This window comes from Helianthus annuus, chromosome 5 (assembly GCF_002127325.2).
Source record: "Helianthus annuus cultivar XRQ/B chromosome 5, HanXRQr2.0-SUNRISE, whole genome shotgun sequence".
Taxonomy (NCBI): domain Eukaryota; kingdom Viridiplantae; phylum Streptophyta; class Magnoliopsida; order Asterales; family Asteraceae; genus Helianthus; species Helianthus annuus.
Window position 1 is genome coordinate 98,790,516 of NC_035437.2, and position 19,101 is coordinate 98,809,616.

Consider the following 19,101-nt stretch of genomic DNA (forward strand, 5'->3'; position numbering starts at 1 on the left):
TTGATCCGCCATAGGGGGTTTTGGGTCGAGGCTTTGTCGGGTTTTAGCTTGAATCTTTTTCTCAAAAAGCGCTTGGGTTCGTCAAGTGGTACTTTTATATCTTTGTGAAACGCCCATTTTTTTCACATTCGAAATAATAATAATAATAACATACTAATTTTTTTTTACAAAAAAATTGGGCATGACCCGTTCGTACTATAAGCAATTCCCTGCTTTTAACAATCACCATTCAAACTAAATTATATGACACGTTTCAAAAGACATAAAAGTTGAAATCATACAAGATTCCATCAAAAGTGTTTTGTCCGAACTACCAACATAAAATTTAAAATCCTAACTTGCTTACGAAACATCCTAAACATAAGTTTAACATTTACATTATGAAAGTGTTTTAACCCATTTACAAAAGACGACTTTAACCGGAAGCGCAAAAAGGGCACGAGGTGTGGTGTGTTCGATTGAAGCTTGCTATCAAACATGGGATTTACCTACATCCATAACACAAACTTATATGTTAGTTTAGTTAAAACATATTACTAATACAATTTGTTTTTCTTCATTATTTAACTCGTTACCGGGTCATTATATCTTTACATTCGAACTTCTCATATGACATTTCCGTTTAACGGATATAGCACCATCTTAGTTTCCATCATCATCAATCATCCTATTTATCCGACCCGTTCTCACAGATCATACTTATTTTTACTTATCAATTTTTTTCATACTTCACTAGTTTGACTTATAAAGGTCATCGCTTAGCTATCTTAACTTCATGTCAATTTCATCTTACTTGACCCATTTAACTACGGGTCAATACATCATCAAGAACACCTCATTCTCATACTTTAGACCCATTCGTACGGGTCGTCAATAGACTTTTCCCTTTTTCTACTAACAATTCGCATTAAGACATTTTACTATAAATTTCCGCATAAAACATCGAACAATTATTTACATAAGAACTAACAAAAACTCTACATTCTACATAAGCGAAGTTCATATGAACTTACCGGAGTCGTGCGCTCTTATTGCCTTTGCTTGGTTTGATTTCCCTCCTTTCTTCGACCCTATAAGGTGCATCACATACGCGTTTAGTTCTCGCATTACACATCACTTACACACATTTACATCATTTACCATAACATTCATTACTCACGTTTATATTGTATACCATCATTAGATCATTAATACTTCAATTCCTCATGTTCATACATAACCAATTCAGCTCAAGCATTTCATCGAACACCTTATGTGCGTACTACTTAACTAGCACAATGTATAAGCATATTAAGCACATTCCTACCAAGTCTTTCTAAAATCATGGCAATACATCATAAACACATAAATTCTTCAAATATTCAGATTTCTTTAACATCAATAAGCATAATTCAAGTTCATATATCATACTACATCTATCATTACCTCAAAACCATCATAAATTTCATGTGGGTTTCATACATAAATGGGTTTACATGAAAACATCAATACAATCCGAATTTCCTACTTCATTCAAGTCTTCTGGACTAATTGTAATATTCTACCATCAATATTTTTACATACACTCAAGGATTATCAAAAGACCCGTTAAATCAAACATCACTAAAACACAAATTTCGACTTACTTGATGTTGGAGATACTTAAGTGATCGACATTCCTAGTTCATGCATTCAATTAGCCTTCAATTTCCCTTTCAATTTGATGGATTTTACATTGTTAGGGTTTTGATTCTTCCTGTCTCTCTCCCTCTCTCGATCGTACGCCCCACACCCACCAACACTGACCAAGTTTTGAGTTTAGAATGTTTTTATTTCACATTTTCATTTTACCCCCTTCTGTTTTAAAACATAACACATTCTTACACCACATTCTAACTTGGTCATCTTTCCTTTGGTTAACTTGGGTTATATTTATATATTTTAAACTTACCATCATTAATATACGGTACTATTTTATATTTACCGTTTTCTATTATTTAAGCATCACGAACATATTATTATTTATAGCATACGAAATTTGGGGTGTTACACTTTGTCGGAGGTAGAGGTCATGTACCAAACTGTATCCCCTGCGAATTATATAGAATTGTGTGATTTTCTGCGAACAAAGACAAAAAAAAATTACCTGGTCAGAAGATTAGCACGGCACTGTGTTGTTGGCACGACCCCGTGCTGTTGAGAAAACGTTTCTATTTCAAGTTCCCAGATATTGGAAGTTTGACACGGCCCCGTGCTCTGTTCCAGTAACAAGAAAACAGCTCTTCCCAGATACTGTAGGTCTGACACAGCCCGTGTTGATGAAACACGGCCCCGTGTTATTCTTGCAAAAAGTAGAAAATTTGAGAGAAAAGGGGAAAACTTAAAAAGAAAAGATAAAAATGATTAGGCCATTAATTTTAAGCTTTCTCAAAATCCTTGTGTCCCCAGCAACGGCGCCAAAAACTTGACGTGTGCGTGTGTGATTATAATTTTTAGATATATTTTAAACACTTTTTACTTGCGAATCAAGTTTTAAATTTACATATTATCACTCTACACACGTTAGGGCAAGTGCACCCATCGCGGACTTAGTATAGTGATGGCAAGATACTTAGGTCGTCCAAGGACACAAGAGCTTTTAGTACCGGCTTATCGTTAACATCTAATCTTACCAAAAAAAAGTTTTGAAAGTTTTAAAAAATAAACTAGAAAATAAAAATTAAATAGGGTAAATTACACTTTTCGTCCTTTATGTTTGTATCAGATTGCAATGGATAGCCTTTAACTTCAATAATTACAGTCACAATCCTTTAATTGTAAAACTTGTTACGCTCTATGTCCTTTGGCCCTAACCTAGTTAAAATTTTCAATTAAAGTATGAAATATGTCTTGCATATAAGGGTAGATCGGTAATTTCACTCTTTTCTTTATCAAAAATGATAATTTTCAGCAGTTGACTAATTATTATCGTTGACTTTAGACTGTTGTTTCACTAACTGCATTTAACCTTTGAACTCGATAGACTTTTTCCTGCAATATTCAAGATCATTATTTTTTACAAATTAAGCATACATAAATCAACATTCTAGCCATAAGCAACCCCCAAACTCTCTCTTTGGTTAACTTATATTTTCCTAAATAGTCTCGTGCTACTGAACACCAATTTCCAATATTGCAACTAATAGCAAAATCTTTTTTTCTGCTGAAACAATATCAGCATCAATTTTGTGGTAGAACTTCCAATTTTGTAGCCTTTTTACCCATTTCCTCGATATCAAACAAATTGGTAATGAAATCCATTTGGAAATATTCATATTCATCATCATGATCGTACAAACAATCAGGATAAACATTTGAATCGGCACAATCTAATTCTGATAAACAACGATAACATAGAATTCAAATTTACCTACTGGTTCCGATTATATGAAGAAGTTGGAGCGAAAATTGATGACTCAAGAGGTGAAAACGGATCTATGACGAAGGTGTACGATATGTCTGCATCGGCGACGTTGATGAGGTCATCCTCTTTGGTGAAACTGGAGCAATTAGTATCGGAATCGTCTAGGGTTTGTGGTGGTGAAATTTGGTGATCTTTTTGAAGTGTATGGTGTTGAGTTGTGTTGGATTATTGAGGTGAAGACTGTGGATTCAGAATATCCGCATTAATGGAGCTTGATTGGTGAAAGTTGTGGTGGAATTCGGTAAAAGTGAACCCTAATTTGAGTTAGGGATGATGAAGATTGAAGAGAAGGTCATCAGTAGTTTTGACTTAATTTTCGAATCTGGTAGATTAGGGCTTCTAATGGTTATGGTTTTGTGAATGAGAAGAGAAAGAAGGGTAAAATTACTATTCTACCCTGATGTGTTAAACGCATGTCATATTTAACTGAAAATTTTAACCAATTTAGGGCCAAAGGACGTAGAGCGTAATATGTTTTACAAATAAGGGATTGTGACTGTAATTATTGAAGTTTAAGGCTATCCATTGCAATCTGATATAAACTAAAAGGACGAAAAGTGTAATTTACCCAATAAAATATAAGGAAAAACAAAAAGACAAGAAGGAATCACTTGCTTCCAACTCCTCTTTTATGTATCCTTTAATGATTTCCGTAGTAGGCCCCCTTCCAGGCAGTGTTACCCTCAACCTACTGGTCTGAGTCAGCAAGGATACAGTCCCGCAAGGTCAGATTATTGAAATAAAATTTAAGTAAGTTATTAATGCGAAAAGTGGTAGGCCCCCTTCCAGGCAGCATTACCCTCAACCTATTGGTCTGAGTGAGCAAGGATACAGTCCCGTAAGGTCGGTTTAATGTTTTAATAGTAGTTTATAGATAAGGGATTCAAGCGATTCTTACTTCTCCCGAGGCGGTTAAGACCTACCTCTCGTGAAGTTCTACCAAGCTGAACGAGACAAGAATTTACCCAACCACCCTTCTAACCCCCTTCCAGGCAGTTAACGTGCTTTATATAGATCGTAAAGACACGAATGAGTGAATTAAAAAAAATTAGGAATGATTAAGAAAAATTCACCTTCAATATAGAAAACTAGTTATTAAAGTCATTAATACATACCCAAATAAAAATGAGCTAAAGGTTAGAAATCAAAAACTAATACATAAAAGATTTGTCTTCACCAAGTGATGTAAGAGTTTAGCCAAGCATTGCCTTTGTTTGACGAGAACTCTTACGATCGATCTTGGATCCCGAGACTGCTACACACTCTAAAAATGGAAGATGGATGATGGTGGTGGGTGTTGGTGTTGTATTGGTGGTGGAGTGGTGGCAAGTGTGAGAGAAGTGGTTTGCCAAGGGATGGGTTGGAATGAAACCAAACACCCCTATTTATAGCTGAAGTCAGACTGTCAACACGGCCCCTTCCCCACCTGGAACGGCCCTGTGGTCTTCATTCTCTCTCTTTCTCATTAACTGCAGTGTTAGATCTTGTACTAACACGGCCCTGTGTGTCAACCGCATGGCCCGTGGCAATTTTACTTGTACTATCTCAGATTCTACGAATCTTAGAGGTGACCATGCCCGTATTGATTTGTCTGGTTTGTCTTTCGTTGTTATCTTTTCTTCTGCAGGGAATCTTGGCTGGGCACGACCCATGCCTAGTGGGCACGGCCCCGTGCCAAAGCTTTTGTACTTGTTATTTTTGTTGGTTTGTATGTGGATGGGGGCTCGGCGAGTCGTGTCAATTCTTCTTCTTTGCATTTATGTTGGTTTCTACTGTTAATTTTCTTCTTTTGTGCGTTTAAGCTCTTTTGACCCTGTAAATTAAAAAGAAACAAAGAAACATGTTTTTTCCAACATTAGTACCCAAAAATGGTTGATTTTACGTCGTATTTTATATAATTTATATGTTGTATTTTACGCACATCATCCGTAACGAGCGTCGAAACTGTAACGAGTCCAAAATATATAATATTTTTATTTTTTGTTTGATGTCATCCGTAGCGCGCGTCAAAACCATAACGAGTCCAAATATCTAATATTTTTTTTTATTTTTAGTCGATGTCGTCCGTAACGCTCGTCGTAACTGTAACGAGTCCAAAATATATAATATTTTTATTTTTTAGTCGATGTCGTCCGTAACGAGCGTACGTCCGTAACACGCGTCGAAACTGTAACGAGTCCAAAATATATAATATTTTTATCTTTTTAGTCGATGTCATCCCTAACGAGCATACGTCCGTAACGCGCGTCGAGACCGTAACGAGTCCAAAATATATACTACCTCCGTCCATTAAAAGTGTCATATTTTGAATTTTCAAAGTCTTTATTTATAAACTTTGACTTTAATTATATATTTTTTGTGTTATATAAAACTTGATGAAAATTAACCCTATAAAAACACTTGTAAAACACACTCAAATCATATAACTTTCATCAAGTATTATCTAACACAAACAAAATTATTTAAGGTCAAAGTTTATAAATAAAGACTTTGAAAATTCAAAACAGGACACTTTTAATGGGACGGAGGGAGTAATATTTTTTACTTTTTAGTCGATGCCGTCTGTAACGAGTGTACGTCTGTAACGCTCGTCGAAACCGTAACGAGTCCAAAATATATAATATTTTTATTTTTTAGTCGATGTCATCCGTAATGAGCGTGTGTCCTTAATGCGTGTCGAAGTCTGCTTATTATTTACTGACTGGTCTCCTTTGTGAATGTATCTTAACAAGCTGATCTCCTCTTATATCACCGCTCGAAACTAGAGTCGGGAGTGGTGTACGAGTGATGACCTTTTTTTCCTTTATTGACTCTTGTACAAGAGGCCATGCGCTCTCGCACACAGGTTAGCGCAATACTTTGCCTCCGCATATCATCGACAGGAGCGCGGATTATTATACGGCGGCGTCTATGTCACTGGGATAGCCCTTTCATTTGGCTATCACCCGGAGAGTGACCCGATTTTATGACCGGGGATACAGCCCAAGAGGTTGGGGATGAACACACTATCCGAAATGAAGATTATCAAAAAGTACCCACCTGATGGGAAGTGTTTTAAGGGAGCGGACGACACAATTCAACCCGATAGATCCCTCAGCCGTGCCAGAGCAGGTGGCAGAGCATGAGCCGGATATATACATTCCGGACCTACTACAGTCGCGTGGACCACCCTGAGCGCCTCAGTTCCCATGGCATGTTAGGCCCGGTCCTGCCCCCTTATACACGTCGTATCAGCAGCTACGTCACGACGTTGACAGGCTGACGTATGTGATGGAGTGGTTAGTTGAGGAGGCGCATGATCGTCCACGGCGTGAGGGTTACCTCCACGACACTTCATTCCTGCATCAGCGTGGCAGCAGCAGCAGCAGGATCCGCTGTTATAGTATTTTATCTTCTCCGATGTATTTAGTATTTAGTTATATTATATCTTTTGTTATGTGTGTACAAACTTATGGTGTATATATTATATTTAGTCGTATTGAAACAGTATAGTATTTTAATTTAAACGATATAGTATGGAAACAGTGTAATATATTCGAACTGTACCCCGGTGTTTCAAAATAATTAACGTTATAAAAAAATTTAAAACTAGTATAATATTTTAATTTACACGGTAGAATATATTTGATCAGTAGTACCCGAGTAATTTAATAAAATTAATGGTATAAAAATCTTAAACGGTATAATATTTGAACCATAACGAGACTTGGTATGATAATTTAATTTAAACGGAATACTATTGAAACGGTATAATATATTCGAACTTTACCCCGATATTTCAAAATATTTAACTGTATAATATTTTAATGTTATAGTATTTGAACCGTACCCATACTTGGTATAGTATTTTAATTTAAACTGTATAGTATTCAAACCATATAATATATTCGAACCGTACACGAGTATTTAAAAATAGGGTAAATTACTTTTTGAGTCCCTGTGTTTTAGTGGTTTTAACCAGTTGAGTCCAAAATCAAAATGTTTAACGCCCTGAGTCCCTATAAGCACTTTTCTTAACCATTTGAGTCCAAAATTTTAACTCCGTTTAAAGTTTCTGTTAGTTTTTTAGTAAAAGACTAAAATGCCCCTTTATAATTATTATTATTAATAGATACAGAGAGAAATTAATACCACAGACACTGATTTCTTCTCTTTCTCGTCTCTCTCTTTCTTCCTTCCTTCCTTATCTCTCTCTCAACCATACCACCACCGTCACCGTCGCACCACCACCATCTGTTCCTGTGCACTGTGCTACTACTTAATTCATTCACAGATTCATTCCCAAAATGGCAACTTTACAACCAACCTAACTCGATTTGGAAGCTAAAGACCACTCCTATTGTCATTCGACCGTGACCAACATTGAGATTGTAGGGGCGGTGGTATCTGATGAGGAGGAGAAAGGGAGGGAATCCACAGTGTCAGATTTCTCCGTGGTGGATCTGGAAAGTGGTGGTGGTGCGGCCCACAATGATAAGGTACATTTGTCAAATATTGAAAGGATTGTAGGATTTGTCATTTGAGTATTGATTTAACCAATCAAGATTCTAAGAATGGGACTCCTATTGAGTTGGGTTATTCTTGTAAAGATGATTTAGCTGCTGAACATTGTGCTGAAGCTTGATTACTACTTTTTTCACATACCCATTTGGAAGCTAAAGACCACTCCCACTGTCATTCAATCTTTGCATCTTTCTTATCTAAACCTATGTTTCAATACCATATGACTAGTCAAGCTTTGTTGACTAGTCAACGTCCATATGGTTTCGTCACTCGTATCATCTTCATCGTCACTGCTATGCCAATCGTAGTAGTAGTTATGTGTTGATGAGAAACATTCGATTTTTTTGGGTTTCCGGTGAGGGGTTTCTTTTTGGTGGTTTTATTTGGCCGGATCTTCAATACCCAGCACCGACTGCCGCCGTCTACAATACCCAGCCGCCGTGGTCAATACCCAGCACCGGATCTGCAATTCCCATCCCGACAATCGCCGTCGTCTTCTGGATTTGCAATACCCAGCCGCCGTCTAAAATACCCAGCACCAGATTTGTAATACCCACCGCCGACTTGAGTTGGAGAGGGTGGTGGATGTGTTGTGGGGACTGAGGAGAGTGGTGATGGTGCGGTGGTGGTAACTGGTAAGATGGAGAGTGTGTGCGTGTGTGCAGGTAGGTAGTATTATATATATAATTTAATTTTATATAATATTAAAACAATGCATTAAGGACTTGTTCCTTACACTTTTGTGCATATAAGACTTGTACTTTGTGTGTAAATGACCAAATTACCCTTGTAGTTAACAAACTTGGTGGATGGAGTTAGAAATTTGGACTCAATTGGTTAAAGAAAATGCTTATGGGGACTCAGGTCGTTAAACTTTTTGCTTTTGGACTCAACTAGTTAAAACCCATAAAACACAGGGACTCAAAAAGTAATTTACCCTTAAAAATAATTAACGGTATGATATTTTAACGTTTATAGTATTCGAATCGCACTAGACGTGGTATAATAATTTAATTTAAACGATAACAATATAATATATTTGAATCGTATAGACATTTTTTAAAAAATTTTAACAGTATAACATTAACGGTTATATATTTTAAGCTATTTAACATTGGAACCGGGTGAGAAATTATAACACAAATACACCAAAATAACCAAACAAAATTCTGATGGGTTGTATACGCTGCGTATAGAGCTATATGCAGCATTATATAAACCCTAGTTGTCTGTTCCTATGATTGCTAGGCCAGGCGCAGAATTTCATGCAACCTATACGCTGTGTATAGCTCTATACGCTATACGCAGCGTATTAAAACCCTAAGTGTGCAAATAGGCAGCCTTGGTGTGCCAATAGTTTTGCCCTTAATAAAAGTCTTTATTCTCTATTCTTGATATTTAACCTTTCTTGTCTCAACAGAAAATTAAACAAAATCACTGTGTTATTAACTAGTAGAAATATCCACGCTCCGCAGCGGGCTGGCAACAATTCTGTCGGTATCCCTTCAGTTGATGGTGCCGACACTCGATATAGCAACCGAAAAAGGAAACCTAAAAACATAATTTCATAATATGCACAAAAGAATCTCGACACATGTTATACGTCAATCGTAAATCTTATAAATAATTGTTGGTTCCGATAATACCGGTACAGGTACCGCTGTTGTTTGATCGGAATCCGTGCGGTTCGGGCAAAATTGATTTTGAGTTTTGATAGTTTCCTTGTAATTTCTAAAAATAGGAAAAATAGAAGGAAGGTAAATGTTTAAACATAAAACAGGGTGTGATTTATTTATTTGGAAACCATTCTGATCCCGCTTATTTACTTTGGGATTATGGTGGGGACTAGCATGAGCAGAATTAACAACTTGACTCCTATTATCGAGGTTTTTAATAAAAGGTTGTCGGCTTCGAAAGCTAAAACATTGTTGATATGATTAAAATACAACATATAAATTATGTCAAATACGGCGTAAAAGCAACCATTTTTTAGTACTAATGTTGGAAAAAGCTCGTGTTTTCGTTCCTTCCAGATTTTTAGGGATAAAAGAACTTAAATTTGCAAAAGGAGCAAAAAGACAGCAAAATCCAACATAAATGTAAAAAAGAAGGAATTGTCGTAGCTTGCTAAGCCCCGATTCACATCCAAACCACAAAATAACAAGAACAGAAGGCTGACACGGGGCTGTGTCCGAAGATGGATGTTGGGAAAAAGAAAAGACAACTACAAAAGACAAAAATGGTAGCCAACGCGGGGCCGTGTTAAGCCAATGCGGGGTCGTGTTAAGCCAACGCGGGGCCGTGTTAAGCCAACACGGGGCCGTGTTATGCCAAAAGGGGCGTGGTCAACTCAAAGATTTTCAGAATCTGTGATAGTACAGCCAGTACTTTGGCCATGGACCGTGTCGTTGACACACGAGGCCGTGTTAGTACAACATCTGACAAACAGTTAATGAGGAAGAGAGAGAGATGGGCACGGGGTCGTGCTAGGCGGGCACGAGCCGTGCTGAAGCTTTTGAAGACAGCTATTAATAGAAGTGCTTGGTTCCACTTCAACTCATCCCTTGGCAAACCACTTCTCTCTCACTTGCCACCACTACAACACCATCATCCATTTTTCCATCTTTAGAGTGTGTGTGTAGTCTCGGGATCCAAGATTGATCGTAAGAATTTTTGTCAAACAAAGGTTATGTTTGGCTAAATTCTTACATCACTTGGTGAAGACATATCTCACTATGTGAAAAAGGGGCTACAACCACACTTTTGGCAAAACCGCCCTGCCACACATTTGTAAAAATGTGTGGCTAAAGGTTATTCATTACATTTTAAAACACGTTTAGCCACACATTTTATTGTTAATGTGACTATTTATATCAGTTCAGAACCTTTAGCCACAGTTTTAGAAAATAATATGACATTTATTAGCCACAAATCGAAATGTGTGGCCAAATGTGATATATGGCCACATATTTTTGTTTCATGTGACGAAAAAACATGTATTTGACACCTTTAGCCACACTTTAAGAAAAATCTGTGACATTTATTAGTCATATTAAAAAAGGGTGGCCAAATTTGATCTATGGTTACTGTATTTGTTTCACGTGACTAAACACAAAACTATTCCAAACCTTTAGCCACACGTTAAGATAAAACATCCACATTAGAAAAGTGTGGCCAAATGTGTTCTACAACCACATTATATGTTTAATAATGTAGCTAAAATCTAATACATATGACCACATATAGTATTTATGTAACCAAAGGTTAGACAATAGTCACACTTAAAATTATAAAATTTAATGTGGTTTTACATTAAAATTCGTCACACAGTCATCATTTTGTTTATTTTGTGTGACGAAATGTTATCAAGTGTCATTAAAAAAATGTGTGACCAAATGTTAAACTTACTATATCTTTAAAGATTCCCCCCCCCCCAATATTTAATTCCAAAAATTAAACTTCCACCTAAAATATTTCATCCTAAAACTTTCCCCCAAAATATTTCATTCTAAAACTTAAACTTCCCCCCAAAATATTTCATCCTAAAACTTAAACTTCCCACCAAAATATTTGATTCAAAACTTTCCTCTCAAATAATATTCTTATTTAAAAAATTACATTATTTAATATTAAAAAAAAAAAATCTTACTAGATATTTAATAATTCAAACTATTATTAAATATTATTATTTTAAACCATATTTGTTTTCTTCTAAATGATATATTAACTAGGTTGTTTTCCCGCGCGTTGCGGCGATACGTTATCACGGACATTCGATCGATATCGATTAGGTTCGTTATACGACTGGTATGATACATGCACTCGGTATAGAAATCAAGACATGTTTTACATCCAACGAAAACGAAAAAAAACGAACACCAGTACCGACAACGATGTTGTCCGAACGGTATTGATCCACTCAAATCGTCACAGTACTGGTAATGATATTCGTTTATCATCGTAGACAAACAAAGTTGTATAATGAAAGTTACCAATAAAATTTATATTGTAATGTTGCAAAAAAAATTGGTTTTGGTTCGATTTAGTACGATAACAGCACAATATACATTTTCAACAAATTTATATCGCTATGTTGAAAAAAAATAAACATAGAACGCAAGTTATTAGAAAAATCATCAAAATATATGATAAATAAAAACTTATTAAAAATTTGAAATAATTATTAAATTAATCAAAATCAATATTCATGAAGACTTTGTTTTAATATGTATATAGTGGGATTCCTTTGCATTACACGGTAGGAATTCAATCGATATGGGCTCGATTTGGTATGGTACTTTCACTCATTATACCAAACAAAAGAGAAAGAAAAAAAAATAACGTTGATATCGTCCCATGTTTTACATCATTCGAAAATCATAAAATCGAACCTTGGTACCGGCTTCGATGATACCTATACATGTATCGATGTTGTTGAGTCAGAATCGGTTCACTCCATCACAATACCTATATCAACGGAATATTTTATTTGAATACAACGCCGTTTAAGAAAAACTCATACCAGAATATTAAAAAAATTAATAAATACAATTGTGTATTTATCTTTTCTAAAAAACTTAAAGAATAAGTTATCAAAGAAGATACATTTGTTTATGACTATTAATAAACTAATATCAATAATTAAGTTAATATAAAATACTAAATGTTCATCACTTATTATTAAGAATATATATCAAATGTTTATCACTAAATAAATATAAATATAAAAAAATCTAAACACTATTCATGGGAAGTTTCAATTAATATATATAAATATATATAAATATAAATGTATGCATATTAGTAATGGTACCGAATTTCTCGTAGTTAATTGTTTTCAGTACTAGTACTTTCAGTTCGATACAGTACCAATAGTTTATCGAATTTTACTTTCAAATAGCGTCGCGATACGAGTACTGTACAGTACCATACCGAACATTTTTGGTACCGGTACCTATACCATATTTGATGATTTTCGGTATTGGCATTTTCGGTACCGGTATGTTCGGTACCGGTACCGAACTCATCCATAATCATATATGTGTTAATGGACTATATTGGGCTTTACTGGGTCACAATGACCAATAGTGGTCATAGATATGTTAATGAACCATATTGGGTCTTAATAGATCGCAATAGATAATACTAGATCACACATGTCTTAATGGACCATATTGGGCTTATATGATAGTGGGTCATACATGTCTTAATGGATCACAATGCACAACAGTATATCATATATGTGTTAATGAGCCATATTCGGCCTAAGTGGAACACAATGGCCAATAATGGATCATATATGTCTTAATGGACCATATTGGGCCTTAATGAATCATAGTGGATGATCATATCTTAATTGACCATATTGGGCCTTAATGCAGGACAGTGGACAATAATGGATCGTATATGTCTTAATGAACCTTATTGGGCTTTGATATGTCACGTTGGCCAATAGTGAATCATATATGTCTTAATGAACCATATTAGGCCTTAATGGATCACAAGGTCAATAGTAGATCAAACTTTCTTAATGGACTATATTGGACCTTAATGGATCACAATGGCCAATAGTCGATAATACATGTCTTAATGGACCATATTGGGCCTTAATGGAGCACAATGGCTAATTGTGGATCATTTATGTCTTAATGGACCATATTGGGCCTAAATGGATTACAATGGCCAATATTGGATCGTACATGTCTTAATGGACCATATTGGATCTTAATGGACCTCTATGGGCAATACTAGATCATAAATGTATTAATGGGCCATATTGGGCCTTAACGGATCACAACAAACAATAGTAGATCATACATGCTTTACGAACCGTGTGGGGCCTTATTGGATCACAATGGATATATAATAATACATCATAGATGTCTTAATTGACCATATGGGGCTTTAACGGATCATAGTGGACAATAAGAGGTATGATCCGTTAAGTGATGAATCAGTAAGAGGTCTGAACCATTAAGAGCCTGTATAATGCTAAACCGTTCAGAGGCAAATGTATAACCAATTCGGATTAGAGGTCTTAACAATTCAGACTCTGTATAAATCTTAACCATTCAGAGGCAAATGTCTGAACCATTCAGACATTTGGTCGTGAAACAAACAGTCTGAACTATTAAGTGCTGAACCAGTAAGAGATCTGAACTATTAAAAGTCTTATTAAGTGATAAACAAACAACCCAAAAAAGTTTCCTCCAAAAAAATTCAAAATTTCATATTTTCACCACGAAAATTTCAGTTTCCCTCTCCATCTCCATTCTAAACCCTAACTCTCTCCTTCTTCAATTGCAAAACACTCATATCTCCCCAAAACTTATGGTAGTTGCAGTAGTTACAGGTTTCATCTTTCAAATTCATGATTTCAAGAACCAAATCTTTTAGAGTGTGTTCCCGAGTTAAAAATCCCTCCCCTCCCCTCCATGTCTTTCCAAATTGGAAAGACTATTATCAGGCAAAAAAAAACCCCATTTTCCCTCCCCTCCCCTCCCCTCCCCCTGTTAAGTGGATCTCTGGAACACAGCATTAATTTCTTCTGGTTTCTTTTCAAAATCATGCGACCTTACATCCATCTGCTTATTCAACTCCTCCCAAAATGCCACCCTTTCATTCTCCACCCGCTTCACCATTACCCCACCCCACCCCCTCCCCACTGCCTCCCCGGCGACGGTATCGCACTTGGGGGAGAGATACTATCACATCCTCATTTAATCTCAACGAAACCCTAACCAATGGAACCTACAAATTAACCACTATTATGAATCCTTGTTAAATCAATTTTTCGATGGATTCTTCCTTCGCACTTCAATTGGCCTCCAGATTTGTCTTCCCCGCCCCAAATTTCTGAAGAATCTCTTTTGGATGTTGGTTTTCAATTGCATAAAGAGGTGATTCAGGTGGAATCGTCTACCTCTGATGATCGGCAAACAAAAGCGTAGGTCGAGCTTAACCCAAATATAGAGCGAAGGTGTTCTAATGTTCCGCCCACAGTTTTCTCGGCTAAAGGTACGGTTGTGTTAGGTATGGGTCATACTAATTCTCCATTCACAGTTTGCTCGGCTAAAGGCGATGGTGTTCGAGATTTTTTGCCTCTTACTGTGTGTATGTTTCTACTATATTGTTTAATTTGAATTTGCGTTTTGAATTGTTGTTAAAGATTGGTTGATAAAGAGAAATTCCAGGTACGTATGTGAGAAGGGAAGGTTCCCTAAAAGAACGAGAACTTTTATGCGGGCGGCTCATTGATCGGCTTATACGACCATTTTTCCCATGAGGGTTAGGTATGTGTGATAGAATGGCTTGTTAGTTGTTTCCTTATTAACAGCTTTATATTGTACTTCTTTTCTCACAGTTAGTGATTTTTTTAGGTGATGTCTAGTGTGCTTTCTTCAAATGAGAAACAAGTTCCAGATGTAATGTTTTCTGCACTTGCTATGTTTAAGTATTTTACTATTACTTAAGTTCCCTCAACTTAATTTGAAGGTTACGTTCATATCAATTTATGATATATGAACAGGTGAAGGCGCCCTTTACTAGGGCTGTTAACGAGCCGTGTCGAGCCGAGCAGGGCCTAGCTCGAGCTCGGCTCAAAGTCAAATCAAGCTGGCTCGGCTCGACTCGAGCTCGAATTATAAATCGAGCTGAGGTTTAGGGCTCGAGCTCGACTCGATTATAAATTCGAGCCGGCTCGATTTAGCTCGATCTAATCAAGAACAGTTAAGTTGACAAGTAGAGAAGCACTCATACATGATTTGATTGCAACGTAATTAAGCCAAAGACTTAAATATGTAACTTTTTTTGGCCAAAGAATAAAATATGTAAGTATAGCTTATTATTCTTTTGTTGGTTTCACCTTGATTTTTATAGGGGAGGTGTTCCCTTAGTGTTTGTGTTCTCTGCGATGTGAGACAAAAGTGATTGTAGGATAATCAAAGTTTATGTATCATATTATTAGTTATTTATTGATACTGATAGTGTATGTTTCAGAATCATATTATTAGTTCTTATCAGTTCTTTATTTGATCTCTGTTACATCATCTGCAAAACACATACACATAGTTGGATAGTCAAAGTGTACACATCAGAATCATATAAGAATTCACTAGATTCGTAATTGTAAGAACTAACTAAATATTAAGATTTGAATATATATAAGCTAACAAATTCACAATATTATGTCTCTATTAAAACTAATATATTAAAAATAAAATAATTCGAGCCGGCTCACAAGCTCACGAGCCGAGCCAGGCCTAGCTCGGGCTCGACTCGTTTTCAAACCAAGCCGAGTCGAGCTGGCTCGTTTACAACCGAGCCAATTTCAAGCCGAGCTTTTATTGAGTTTTTTTTCGAGCGAACTTCGAGCAAGCTGCGAGCTTTTTGAACACCCCTACCCTTTACAAAGCAACTCACGAGCTACTCGAGCTCGGCTTGAAAAAAGCTTGAACGAGCTTAAACGAGCCCAAGTCTAAAAAACAAGCTACTTTAGTAAACGAGCCCATGCCCAGGCTTCACTTATTGAGCTCGAGCCGGCTTGCAAACCTAAACGAGCCTATTGTTTATATAAATTTTTATTACTATATTAAACATATATTCAAATAATAATAAATTTATGAAAAAATAACTAAGTGCTTCTTTTAATCATGATTATTCATGAATATTAAAGTTGACTACCAAGGTTTTCGGTAATAAACATGTTCAATCTCAGGTCATTTCAAGTTAAATAAGTGCTTTTTTAACTATGATTATTCATGTATATTAACTTGTAGTCGTCCATTTTCTACAGTTAATGACCTGCAACAATGTTACGTACAAAAATGGCGTCAACTAGTGAATCCATCACGGAACCACCATAAAAAGGATGCTGATGTCATGCAAAGGGAAGGTATAGTTCAGCTTTGTCTGATTTTCAATCTGTGCGGCCTATATTTACACAATACCGGTACCTATGAATATGACCATTTCTATGTTTGTGTAGCAAAATTGAAATAATCACTAATGTTTATATTTCTCAATTAGTCGACTAGAAGGGTGATAGCAAAACTTAGACATGTGGAGCTCTATCATTCAGCTAACATTGTATCGAGGTATGTAATATGATTGCAGGTGTATGCCATTTATTTATTTTTATAGTTTATTAGAACAATAGGACATTTATAGTTTAAGTTTCATTATGTGCTGTCTACACAACATAGATTTTGATCATGATGATGAAAATTTTGCTACTGCTGATGTTTCAAGGCCTACAAAAGTTTCTAACATCTCAACGGTGAGCCATTTCTATCTTTGGATTTTTGGAAAATATTGTAGTACTGTACACGCAGGTGATCAAACACTGAAAATCCCATGATTGTCGCTAAACATGTATATTAAGTTGTTTTTTTTTTCATATTGTTAATGAACCCCTAGAAGCGCACTGTCCTGTAGTTGAACATCTTCCTTTCTTGTATTTAATAGTCTTTAAACCTACTACTACTTCTTTGCTGGTTTTTTTCTTCAGTATTGAACTTGCTGCCCAGGGTTCATTTCAAACAAATCTGTAGTTAGTTGAAGGAATTTAAAGTTGTAATTAGTTGAAGGATATTTAAAGTTGATTTTTGTATAAATAATTTTGGTTAAATTTAGCATTTGTATCACGCATCAAAAATTGTTAGTATTGGCAAAGATTATTGGGTGCTTGTTTGGGTCGGGGAATAAGATAGTCGTGAATTGCTAGAGAAGAAAGTGACCTAGAATTGAGTAGAATTTAGAGAGAGAGAGAAAGTTAGCAAATATCATTAGTTTATGAACAAATAGCATTCTCTGCAGCTTGATTGTTTTGCGTTCGATCCCACGTTAGTTGTTGCTCATAAACAGGAGCATTTACTGATGCTTTGTTTATATACTATGCAGGGAATGAGAGAAGGTTGTGTTGTTACAACTTGTAAGTGCGGCTAGGAGTGATAGTTTGAGACAAAAGTATTGTTGCAAGTGCTCCTAGGAGTGATGCAAGTTATGTTAGAGTTGCTGCATCATTTGTATATATCTTTTGATTAGAACTTAGAAGTTTATGTATCTAGTATTTAAATTGAAAACTTATGCATGGGTTTTGGTTTATTATTGTTAATGTCATTAAATTTGCTTTTAGGTTTTTTGGTGTTACTACTGTTTTAATTTTATAAACATTTGAAAATAAAATTGCTAATTATATAAAAATAGCCACATAGAACCACAACAAATATATGTGGTCAAATGATAGATAAAAGCCACACTTAAAATTACAGAATTTTGGATGGCTATACATAACCATTAGCCACTTTGTTTTTTTGCTTGTGTGATGAAATGATACCAAACGATATAGAAAAAGAAAATATATGTGACTAAATGTTAGACAATAGCCACACAATCATCATTTTTTTGTGTGACGAGATGTTAACAAATGTCATATGGGAAACAAATACGTGTGACAAAAGGTGAGATAATAGCCACACTTAAAATTATAAAAGTGGTTTATGTGTCTAGTAAAAGTTTTTAGCCACCCTTACAATAAATTCATGTGACTATATAATAGAAACAATCACATTTACAGTAATTCATGTGGTGGTTGTTATCTTTTAGCCACACTTAATGGACAATATGCTTAATTACAACAACCCTTTTTGCCACACTTTTTTTAATTGATGTGGGTAAAACATACTTTTTTGATAATTCATGTGAGTATATAATAGTAAAAGTCACACTTAAAGTAAATACATGTGCCCGTTACTATCCTTTAGCCACACTTAATGGAGGAAATGCTAGATTTTAGCAAAAAATGTTATTACCTTTTAGCCACACTTTTAAGTTCTACGGCCACTAAAAAGTGTGTGTGGATGTATGATATCTACGATGACTCGAGCTTTGGTCACACTTGAGCTGAAAAAAATATGTGTGACGAAAGACATATAGTCACACTTTTTTTGTGTGTCTGTATCCCTGTTTTGGCGTAATGATATTTCTTTTATGATTGCTAATCTTTGGCTACTTTTTAATTGGGTATGTATTAATGACTTTATTAATTAGTTTTTAATATTGAAGGCGAATTTATTCACTTATTCTTCATATGTCGTTTACTCAACATATTCATGTCTTTACGGTCTATATAAAGCATGTTAATTGCCTGTAAGGAG

The 19,101-nt window shown here is 35.6% G+C and overlaps 2 long non-coding RNA genes across 2 annotated transcripts; one reads left to right on the forward strand and one right to left on the reverse strand.

Moving 5' to 3' along the window:
- Nucleotides 1-309: 309 nt before the first annotated feature.
- On the reverse strand, nt 310-1,760 carry LOC110938689. Its single transcript, XR_002591594.1, has 3 exons — nt 1,626-1,760; nt 1,014-1,070; nt 310-488 (listed from the first exon to the last, which is right to left on the reverse strand). It is a non-coding gene; the product is annotated as an uncharacterized LOC110938689 (long non-coding RNA).
- A 12,605-nt stretch (nt 1,761-14,365) lies between these two features.
- Nucleotides 14,366-18,079, forward strand: LOC110940268. The gene is made up of 5 exons (XR_002592946.2): nt 14,366-15,058; nt 15,139-15,237; nt 15,325-15,369; nt 16,740-16,838; nt 16,973-18,079. It is a non-coding gene; the product is annotated as an uncharacterized LOC110940268 (long non-coding RNA).
- The last annotated feature ends 1,022 nt before the right edge of the window (nt 18,080-19,101 follow it).